This window comes from Arachis ipaensis, chromosome B06 (genome assembly GCF_000816755.2).
Source record: "Arachis ipaensis cultivar K30076 chromosome B06, Araip1.1, whole genome shotgun sequence".
NCBI lineage: Eukaryota > Viridiplantae > Streptophyta > Magnoliopsida > Fabales > Fabaceae > Arachis > Arachis ipaensis.
In genome coordinates, this window is record NC_029790.2 from 25,952,490 (window position 1) to 25,964,937 (window position 12,448).

A 12,448-nucleotide genomic window follows, 5' to 3' on the forward strand; every position below is an offset into this window, starting at 1 on the left:
CCTGACCTAAGCGGCTAAACCAAGCTGTCCCTAACCATGTGCTTGTGGCGTGAAGGTGTCAAGTGAAAACTTGAGACTGAGCGGTTAAAGTCGAGGTCCAAAGCAAAAAAGAAGAGTGTGCTTAAGAACCCTGGACACCTCTAATTGGGGACTCTTGCAAAGCTGAGTCACAATCCAAAAAGGTTCACCTAGTTATGTGTCTGTGGCATTTATGTATCTGGTGGTAATATTGGAAAATAAAGTGCTTAGGGCCACGGCCAAGACTCATAAAGTAGCTGTGTTCAAGAATCAACATACTAAACTAGGAGAATAAATAACACTATCTAAATTCTGAGTTCCTATAGATGCCAATCATTCTGAACTTCAAGGGATAACGTGAGATGCCAAAACTGTTCAGAGGCAAAAAGCTACTAGTCCCGCTCATCTGATTAGAGTTAAGTTTCATTGATATTTTGGAATTTATAGTATATTCTCTTCTTTTTATCCTAGTTTGATTTTCAGTTGCTTGGGGACAAGCAACAATTTAAGTTTGGTGTTGTGATGAGTGGATAATTTATACGCTTTTTGGCATTGTTTTTAGATAGTTTTTAGTATAATTTAGTTAGTTTTTAGTATATTTTTATTAGTTTTTAAATAAAAATTACATTTCTGGATTTTACTATGAGTTTGTGTGTTTTTCTGTGATTTCAGGTATTTTCTGGCTGAAATTGAGGGACCTGTGCAAAAATCTGATTCAGAGGCTGAAAAAGGACTGCAGATGCTATTGGATTCTGACCTCCCTGCATTCAAAGTGAATTTTCTAGAGCTACAGAAGTCCAAATGGTGTGATCTTAATTGTGTTGGAAAGTAGATATCCAGGGCTTTCCAGAAATATATAATAGTCCATACTTTATCCGAGTTTAGATGACGCAAACTGGCGTTCAACGCCAGTTCTTTGCCCTATTCTGGCGTTAAACGCCAGAAACAGGTTACAAGTTGGAGTTAAATGCCCAAAACAAGTTAAAACCTGGCGTTTAACTCCAGAAACAGCCCAGACACGTGTAAAGCTCAAGTTTCAGCCCCAGCACACACCAAGTGGGCCCCAGAAGTGGATTTCTGCACTATCTATCATAGTTTACTCATTTTCTGTAAACCTAGGTTACTAGTTTAGTATTTAAACAACTTTTAGAGATTTATTTTGTACCTCATGACATTTTCACATTTTATATTGTATCTCTACGGCATGAGTCTCTAAACTCCATGATTGGGGGTGAGGAGCTCTGCTGTGTCTCGATGAATTAATGCAATTACTTCTGTTTTCTATTCAATCACGCTTGTTTCTCTTCTAAGATACTCGCTTGTACTTAACCGTGATGAATGTGATGATCCGTGACACTCATCATCATTCTCAATCACGAGTGCTGGGCGTAGTGACAGACGCAAAAGGATCAATGGATCCTATTCCAACATGAGTGAGAACCGACAGATGATTATCCGTGCAGTGACAGCGCATTTGGACCATTTTCACTGAGAGAACGGATGGTAGCCATTGACAACGGTGATCCACCAACATACAGCTTGCCATGGAAGGAGACCTGCGTGCGTGAAGAAGAAGACAGTAGGAAAGCAGAGATTTAGAAGACAGAGCATCTCTAAAACCTCAATCTGTTCTCCATTACTGCATAACAAGTACTATTTAATTTATGCTTTTCACTCTTCATAAATATAATCACTCTTATCATTAATCTCCTGACTAAGAATTACAAAATAACCATAGCTTGCTTCAAGCCGACAATCTCCGTGGGATCGACCCTTACTCACGTAAGGTATTACTTGGACGACCTAGTGCACTTGCTGGTTAGTGGTACGAGTTGTGAAAAGTGTGATTTACAATTCGTGCACCAGAGACCTGGCGCTAAACACCCAGCCACTGGCGTTTAGTGATGAGCGGATATTTTATACCCTTTTTAGTACCATTTTCTTAGAGTTTTTAGTTACATTTTATTAAGTTTTAGTGCAAAATTCACCTTTTGGATGCTACTTTGAGTTTCTGTTTCTTTATTATGATTTCAGGTGATTTTTGGGTGAAATTGACAGGTTTTGGCAAAGTCTGATTCAGAGTCAAAGAAAGAATAGCAGATGTTGTCAAATCCTGACCTCCGTGCATTCCAACGAGCATATCTTGAGCTACAGAGGTCCAATTGATGCGCTCTTGATAAACCCCAATTTTGTGGTTCATCTTGTGCTTAATTTAGGGGATTTGATCAACTTATCTCACATTTATTCAATGAAATAGCATGCTTTTGTAATTCTCCCTAAATTTGTGCTTAAGAATGAAAACATGCTTTTTAGGCCTTTAAATAGCTAAATTGAATTCACTTTAATTCCATTCGATGCCTTGATATGTTTGTTGAGTAATTTTAGATTCATAAGGCAAGTATTGGATGGAAAAAGTGAAGAGAAAAGCATGGAAAGTGGAGAATTCATGAAGAAATGAGCATTTGGAGAATTCAAGGCCACGCACACGCGTCATCCACGCATACGCGTGAGGAGGGAATCTGCCAGCGACGCGCACGCGTGATGCTGATCACATGACTTCATTAAAGTGAATTCGCTGAGGATGATTTTTGAGCTTTCCAGGCCCAAGTCGAACTCATTTCTGAAGCTATTTGATGCAGAACTCAAGATGGGTCAAGGGGGGAGCAATTAAATTAGCTAGGATGATGCTTTAGGTAGTTTTCTAGAGAGAGAGAAGCTCCTTCTTCTCTCTATAATTAGGTTAGAATTAAGTCAATCTCTCTTAGATCTAAGTTTGATTTCTTGTTTTCAATTAGTTTTTCTTACAATTTCTTGTTCTATTGTCTTGATTTTCCTATTTCTTCTTGTTAATTTCTCATTTTGGTTACTTTTTATGTTGATGAACTCTTGTTAACTCCTTTTTTCTTTAATGCAATTTGAGGTATTTCATGTTTAATGTTATTTTCTTTAGTTGTTATTGTTGATTCCTTGCATTGGGTAGTTGTAGATTTATTATTATTGCAATTTTATGATGCTTTCCTTTTATGCCTTCCAAGTGTTTGACAAAATGCTTGCCTTAGGTTTAGAGTAGATAATTGAGCATTCTTGGCTTGGAAAGAGAAATTAGGCAATCTTGAGTCATTAATACCCAACTTAGGTTGGTGATCTAGAGTTGTTAGTTAATATTATTTCCATTGACTCTAATCTCTTGCTAATTCAATTAGTGGGTTGATTAGGACTTTTGGATTGAGATTAACTAGTCTTATTTGACTTTCTCTCAAGTGAAGATAACATTATACGTTCTTCCTATGTTGGAGATGACTAAATAGGATTAAATCTTGTTAATTGTTGTATGAAAATTAATGACTAGGATAGAAAGTCTATATTCTCAATTCTTGCCACGAATGCCTCTCTTTATTACTTGCTTTCTTTAGTTGCTTGCTTTACTTTTCTTGCCATTTAATTTCTTGTCCCCTTATTTGCAAACCACCCCTTGGATACCATAACCAATAATATGCATACTTCACCGCAATTCCTTTGAGAGAGACCCAAGATTTAATACTTTCGTTATTTTTATTGGTTTGCATTCATGACAAAAAAAATTAAACTTTGATTTGAGGATCGATTATCGGTTTGGGCTATGCTCACAATGAAATTATTTTGTTAAATTTCGAACCGGTATAAATCTTCAACATCAAGTTTTTAGCGCCGTTGCCGGGGAATTGCAATGTGCTTGTTATTGGTTATTGTATATATGTCAATATTGTGAATAGCTTGATTTTTGGTTTGTTTGCTAGTTTTAGTTTAGGAGTTTGTTTTCTTTATCTCTTCTTAGTTTTTGTTTTTGTTTCTCTTTTCTATCATAAATTCTCAACACTTTGGCTATGAGTTTGGTTCAAACTATGTTGTAGGAAATAGAAATGGAAGCTACAATGAGGATGTGCATCAAGGATTTGAAAATCAAAGATGGGAGGAGCCTCAAGCATATAGACAACCTTCTTGGCAACAACCTCCTCCGGTTTTTTATAGGTATAAAAACTAACTAAAATATACTAAAAACAATGCCAAAAAGCGTATAAATTATCCGCTCATCACAACACCAAACTTAAATTGTTGCTTGTCCCCAAGCAACTGAAAATCAAATAGGATAAAAAGAAGAGAATATATAATGAATTCCAAAAACATCTATGAAGATCAGTCTTAATTAGATGAGCGGGGCTATTAGCTTTTTGCTTCTGAACAGTTTTGGCATCTCACTTTATCCTTTGAAGTTTAGAATGATTGGCATCTATAGGAACTCAGAATTTAGATAGTGTTATTGATTCTCCTAGTTCAGTATGTTGATTCTTGAACACAGCTACTTTATGAGTCTTGGCCGTGACCCAAAGCATTTTGTTTTCCAGTATTACCGCCGGATACATAAATGCCACAGACACATAACTGGGTGAACCTTTTCAGATTATGACTCAGCTTTGCTAGAGTCCCCAATTAGAGGTGTCCAGAGCTCTTAAGCACACTCCTTTTGCTTTGGACCACGACTTTAACCGCTCAGTCTCAAGTTTTCACTTGACACCTTCACACCACAAGCACATGGTTAGGGACAGCTTGGTTTAGCCGCTTAGGCCAGGATTTTATTCCTGTGGGCCCTCCTATCCACTGATGCTCAAAGCCTTGGATCCTTTTTTATTTCACCCTTGCCTTTTGGTTTAAAGGGATATTGGCTTTTTTTGCTTGCTTTTTCTTTTTCTTTCTCTTCTTCTTCTTCTTTTTTCACATATACTTTTTTTTTCTGCAAGCCCTTTTTTATTCACTGCTTTTTCTTGCTTCAAGAAACATTTTTATGATTTTTCAAATCATCAATAACATTTCTCTTTTTTTCTTTCAAGAGCCAACATTTTTAACATTCATAAACAACAAATTCAAAAATATGCACTGTTCAAGCATTCATTCAGAAAAATAAAAAGTATTGCCACCACATCAAAATAATTAATCTGTTTTAAAATTTGAAATTCATGTACTTTTTTTTCTTTTGCAATTAAAAACACTTTTTATTTAAGAAAGGTGATGGATTCATAAGACATTCATAGCTTTAAGACATAAACTTTAAATTTTATTAATCATGGAATGAAAATAAGACTAAAAAAAATATAAGAGCAAACCAATAATAATAGAAGACAGAAAATTAAAAAAAATAGAAAAATAAATGACTCTTAAAATAGATTCCTAATAATAAAGGTTATCACAGAGTTAGGACTCAACAACCTTGATTTTGAGCAGTGGATGCTCCTTCAATCTGTGGGGTGTTTGGTCCTTCAAGGGAGAGCTTCTGGCATTTCAGCTCCTGTAGCTCACGCCTCTGCTTCTCCTGTTCCTTAAGCAGCTTGCAGAGCATGCAGTTTTGATTTTGCTGTTATTCCTTAAGTTGATCCATAGCTTCTTGCAGCTTGGTGACAGATGCTTCTAGGCGGATCCAGTAGTCAATTTCAGGGATTTCTGGGAGGAACTCCTGCGCCCTCCTTTTGATGGAGTTGTCTTGCACTTGTTGTCCTTCCATTGACTTCTTAGTGATTGGGTGTTCGATTGGGATGAATTCATCTACTCCCATCCTCACCCCAGCATCTTTACATAGTAGAGAAATTAAGCTTGGGTATGCCAGTTTGGCTTTAGTGGAGTTCTTGTTTGCAATTGTGTAAATCTCACAAGAAATCAGATGATGAATCTCCACTTCGTTTCCCAGCATAATGCAATGAATCATCACTGCTCTTTTGACAGTGACCTCAGAGCGGTTGCTAGTGGGCAGTATGGAACGCCCAATGAAGTTCAACCAACCTCTTGCAACTGGTTTGAGATCTCCTCTCTTGAGTTGGTTTGGGACACCTTTTGAATTGGTTATCCACTTAGTTCCAGGGAGGCATATGTCCTCTAGAACTTGGTCCAACCCCTTATCTTCTCTCACCATTCTCCTATTAAAGGATTATGGATCATCTTGTAGTTGAGGCAATTTGAAGACCTCTCTTATTTTGTCCAGATGGAAGTAAATAATCCTTCCTCTGACCATGGTTCTGTAGGTATGAAAGGCGGTTCCAGTTATTCTCTGCTTATCTATCAGCCACAGATTTGAATAGAATTCCTGAACCATGTTTCTTCCAACCCTTGTTTCAGGATTAGCTAGAATTTCCCATCCTCTGTTTCGAATTTGCTCTTGGATCTCCGGATATTCATCTTCTTTCAGATTAAATTTAACTTCCGGGATCACTGATCTTAGACCCATTATTTTATGGTAATGGTCTGCATGTTCTTTGGTGAAGAACCTCTCTTGATTCCAAAGACTCTTTGGATCTTTCTTGCCTCTTGAATTGGTTTGTTTTCCCTTAGGAGCCATGATCTTGATGAGTCTTAGCTCAGTGATCATGGAAAAATACACCAAACTTAGAGGTTTGCTTGCCCTCAAGCAAAAGAAATGAAAGGGGAGAGAGAGGAGGAGAGGCAAATTCGAATGGTGGAAAGGAGGGGATGGCCAAATGTGTATTTATAAGAGGAAGGGAGGGATTTCGAAAATTTTGAAAGAGATATGACATAGAGATATGATTGGTGGAAGAAAATAAAATCATGATATGAAAAAGATGAAATTTTTAATTGAAAAAGATATAAAGATGTTAAATCTGAAAATTTGTTTATTCATCTAAGAAATAAGAGATGATATGATGAGTTTAAAAAGATATAGAAAGAAATTGAAAAGATACTTGAGTTTTTTTTGAAGAAGATTTGGGAAGGATTTGAAGGTAATTTGAAAAGAGATTTAGAAAAGTGTTGAGTTTTTTGAAAATTGAGGGTGAATGATGAAAGTTTGAAACATGTTTATGCAGAAAATTATGAGTCAAAACATGAAAATTTGAAAAATTTTGAAGTGGAAAACAAAATCCTCTCCCCCTATCCATTCTGGCGTTTAACGCCCATAAGTTGGCCATTGTGGGCGTTTAACGCCCAGCCAGGTACCCTGGCTGGCGTTAAACGCCAGAAATCCTTTGTTACTGGGCGTTTTTCTGAACGCCCAGAATGGTATCCATTCTGGCGTTTAACGCCCAAAATGCTCCTTACTGGCGTTTTCTTGCCAGTGAGCTCCTTTTCTCTGCTTTTTGCGCTGAATCCTTCTGTAACTCTGTGAATTCCTTCAATTTTGATGATTAATCTTTGAAAAAAATTTATATCAAACTTCTACAAGTATTACTTAAAACAAATAACTTGCTAATGGCTGGGTTGCCTCCCAGCAAGCGCTTCTTTATTGTCTTTAGCTAGACCTTGACTGAGCTTTATTCAAGCCTTAGTTTTGAGCATTCTTGCTCAAAATTTCTTTCAAGATAATGTTTGATTCTCTGGCCATTAACAATGAATTTTTTATCAGAGTCAAAATCCTGAAGCTCAACATATCCATATGGTGACACACTTGTAATCACATATTGTCCCCTCCACCGGGATTTCAATTTCCCGGGGAATAGTCTGAGCCTAGAGTTAAATAGCAGAACCTTCTGTCCTGGTTCAAAGACTCTAGATGACAGTTTCTTGTCATGACACTTTTTTGCTTTCTCCTTATAAATTTTAGCATTTTCAAAAGCATTGAGTCCGAATTCCTCTAGCTCATTCAGCTGGAGCAATCTTTCATCTCCAGCTAACTTGGCGTCTAGGTTTAGGAATTTGGTTGCCCAGTAGGCCTTATGTTCCAGTTCCATGGGCAGATGACAGGCCTTGCCATACACAAGCTGGTATGGAGAGGTTCCTATAAGAGTCTTGAATGCTGTTCTGTATGCCCACAGAGCATCATCCAAGCTTTTTGCCCAATCCTTTCTATAGGCAATTACAGTCCGTTCCAAGATTCTTTTTAGTTCTCTATTAGAGACTTCAACCTGCTCATTTGTCTGTGGGTGATATGGAGTTGCTACTTTGTGGCTAATTCCATATCGGACCATAGCAGAGTAAAGCTGTTTATTGCAGAAATGAGTGCCCCCATCACTGATTAGTACTCTGGGGACACCAAATCTGCTGAAAATATGTTTCTAGAGGAATTTCAGTACGGTCTTAGTATCATTAGTGGGTGTGGCAATTGCTTCTACCCATTTAGATACGTAGTCTACTGCCACCAGAATGTAAGTGTTTGAGTATGATGGTGGGAAAGGACCCATGAAGTCAATACCCCATACATCAAACAACTCAATCTCTAAGATCCCTTGTTGAGGCATGGCATAACCATGGGGTAAGTTGCCAGCTCTTTGGCAACTATCACAGTTACGGACAAACTCTCGGGCATCTCTATAGAGAGTAGGCCAGTAGAAGCCACATTGGAAGACCTTAGTGGCTGTTCGCTCACCTCCAAAATGTCCTCCATACTGTGATCCATGGCAATGCCATAGGATCTTCTGTGCCTCCTCTCTAGGTACGCATCTGCGGATCATTCTGTCTGCACATCTCTAAAAGAGATATGGTTCATCCCATAGGTAGTACTTTGCATCAGAAATTAGTTTTTTCGTTTGCACTCTGCTGTACTCCTTGGGTATGAACCTCACAGCTTTATAATTTGCAATGTCTGCAAACCATGGAGCTTCCTGAATGGCGAAGAGTTGCTCATCCGGAAAGGTTTCAGAGATCTCAGTCGGAGGGAGGGATGCCCCTGCTACTGGTTCTATCCAAGACAGGTGATCAGCTACCTGGTTCTCTGTCCCTTTTCTGTCTCTTATTTCTATATCAAACTCTTGCAGAAGCAACACCCATCTTATGAGCCTGGGTTTTGAATCCTGCTTTGTGAGTAGGTATTTAAGAGCAGCATGGTCAGTATACACAATCACTTTTAAACCCACTAAATAGGATCTAAACTTGTCAATGGCATAAACCACTGTAAGTAACTCTTTTTCTGTGGTTGTGTAATTCTTCTGTGCATCATTTAAAACATGGCTAGCATAATAAATGACGTACAGAAGCTTGTTATGCCTCTGTCCCAACACTGCACCAATGGCATGGTCACTGGCATCACACATTAGTTCGAATGGTAATGTCCAGTCTGGTACAGAGATGACTAGTGCTGTGACCAGCTTAGCTTTCAGGGTTTCAAACGCTTGCAGACACTCTGTGTCAAACACAAATGGCATGTCAGTAGCTAGCAGATTGCTCAGAGGTTTTGCAATTTTTGAAAAATCCTTTATAAACCTCATGTAGAATCCTGCATGTCCCAGAAAGCTTCTGATTGCATTTACATTGGCAGGTGGTGGTAATTTTTCAATTACCTCTACCTTAGCTTGATCCACCTCTATTCCTTTGTTCGAAATTTTATGCCCAAGGACAATTCCTTCAGTCACCATAAAATGACATTTTTCCCAGTTTAAAACCAGGTTAGTCTCTTGGCACCTTTTCAGAACAAGTGCTAGATGATCAAGACAGGAGCCGAATGAGTCTCCAAATACTGAGAAGTCATCCCTGAAGACTTCCAGAAATGTTTCCACCATATCAGAGAAAATAAAGAGCATGCATCTCTGAAAGGTTGCAGGTGCATTGCACAGACCAAAAGGCATCCTTCTGTATGCAAATACTCCAGATGGACATGTGAATGCTGTTTTCTCTTGGTCTTGAGGATCTACTGCAATTTGGTTGTAACCTGAATAGCCATCCAAAAAGCAATAATAATCATGACCTGCTAGTCTCTCTAGCATCTGGTCTATGAATGGTAAAGGAAAATGATCCTTTCTGGTGGCTGTATTGAGCCTTCTGTAGTCAATACACAAAGTCAGTGGGAAAGACAAATGGCCCAACCTTGACAATCATGTCCTCAATTATGCCTGATGGATATTTAATGGAGCCATCAACAAGTTGAAGACATATCCGGGTTGGTTTGACTTCTTCAGTCAAGCCAAGCTTTCTAATAGTGGATGCATGTATTAGGTTGATACTTGCTCCAAGGTCACATAGAGCTGTCTTGGTAATGGTATCATAAAGCTTCCTGGATCTTGAAGCTTCTCTGGTAAGCTTTTCAGAATGACTTTACTACATTCTTCAGTGAGAAACACCTTTTCAGTTTCTCTCCAATCTTTCTTATGACTTAAGATCTCTTTCATGAACTTAGCATAAGAGGGTATTTGCTCAAGTGCCTTTGCAAATGGGATCTTTATCTCAAGAGTCCTGAGATAGTCTGCAAAGCAGGCAAATTGTTTATCCTGCTCCGCTTGGCAGAGTTTCTGAGGATAAGGCATCTTGGCTTTATATTCTTCAACCTTAGTTGCTGCAGGGTTATTCCCTACAGAGGTGGTTGGAGAAGCCTTCTTAGAGGGGTTACTATCAGCACTTGCAGGTGTCTGATCCCTCATTGGCGTTTGAATGCCAGGATTGGGTGCTGGATGGGCGTTTAACGCCAGCTTCCCACCCTTTTCTAGCGTTTGAACGCCAGAACTAGGTAAGGAATAGGCGTTCAACGCCAACTTTTCTCCTTTTTCTGGCGTTTGAACGCCAGAAGTGGACATCCACTGGGCGTTTGACGCCAGTTTTTCACCCTTTTCTGGCGTTTGAACGCCAGAATTATTCCTCTCTAGGCTCTTGCTGTCCTCAGAGGGAATTTGGATAGTGGTTTGGTCATCCTCTGTCAGTTGCCCCTTTCTTGGTTTTCTGCTACTTTGAGCTGATTTATTCAATGTCTTCCCGCTCCTTAATTGAATAGCTTGGCATTCTTCTGTTATCTGTTTAGATAGCTGCTGTCTTGTCTGATTCATTTGTGCTTCTATATTCTTGTTAGAATTTTTAGTGTCTTGGAGCACCTCTTTAAATTCTACTAATTGTTTTGTCATAAGGAGTAATTGCTGATTAAGTTCAACAATCTGTTCTTGAGGATTAGGATCAGTAGTTACTGCCATAGCCTCTTCTTTTATGGAGGACTCACTGCTTGAGTACAGATGTTGATTTCTAGTAACCGTATCTATGAGTTCTTGAGCCTCTTCAATCGTCTTTCTCATGTGTATAGATCCACCAGCTGAGTAGTCTAAAGATATTTGAGCTCTTTCTGTAAGCCCATAGTAGAAGATGTCTAACTGTACCCACTCTGAAAATATTTCAGAGGGGCATTTCCTTAGCATCCCTCTGTACCTCTCCCAGGCATTATAAAGGGATTCATGATCCTCTTGTTTAAAGCCTTGGATGTCCAGTCTCAGCTATGTCATCCTTTTTGGAGGGTAAAATTGATTTAGAAATTTGTCTGATAACTGTCTCCATGTTTTTATGCTTGCTGTGGGTTGGTTATTTAACCACCTCTTAGCTTGATCTTTTACAGCAAATGGAAACAGTAATAATCTGTAGACATCCTGATCCACTTCTTTATCACGTACCGTGTCAGTAATTTGTAAGAACTGTGCCAGAAACTCAGTAGGTTCTTCCTGTGGAAGACCAGAATACTGGCAATTTTGCTGCACCATGATAATGAGCTGAGGATTTAGCTCAAAACTGCTTGCTTTGATGGGAGGTATACAAATGCTACTCCCATATGCAGCTGTAATGGAGTTAGCATATGACCCTAGAGTCCTTCTGGACTGTTCATTTCTACTTATGTCCATGATGGAGAAAAGAGAATTGATATTAATTACAAATAAATTATATTTTTAATTAAAAGTGACCAAAAAAATAAAACAAAATAAATGGAAGATAAAATAGAACTTTCGAAAATTAGAAGAAAAAGAAATAAAAGCAAATTGAAAACTAAAATTAATTAATTAATTAAAAAGATTTTGAAAAAAAAATTGCTTAGTTAATTTCGAAATATGAAAGAGGAAAGTAGTTAAGTGATTTTTTTTGAAAAAGATTTTGAAATTAGCAATCAAAAAGATATGATTGAAAACTATTTTAAAAAAGATATGATTGAGAAGATATGATTGCAATTTATAAAAAAAAAGATATGATTGAAGAAATTAAAAGGATTTGATTTTTGGAAAATATTTGAAAAGATCAATTTTTGAAATTAAAATTTTGACTTGACTAAAAAAAAGATATGATTTTGAAAATCTTTGACTAATTTAATGCAAAATTTCGAAATTTATGAGTAAAATAAGGAAAAGATATTTTTTTTATTTTTGAATTTTAATGAGGAAAGAGAAAAACAACAAAATGATACCAAACTTAGAAATTTTAGATCAAAACAAAGAGAACAAACAAGAAAACTTTGAATGTCAAGATGAACACCAAGAACAAATTTTTGAAAAATTTTTAAGTAAATAAAAGCAAGAAAATTCCAAACTTAAAATTTTTAGAAAATCAAACACAAATTTTCGAAAATTTAAAGGGAAAACACAAAGAAGACACCAAACTTAGAATTTTTAAAGATCAAGAAAAAACTAAGAACATGCAAATTCGAAAAATTAAAAGAAAATAAAAGCATGTAATTGACACCAAACTTAAAATATGAAACTAACTCAAATAAAAGACTCAAATT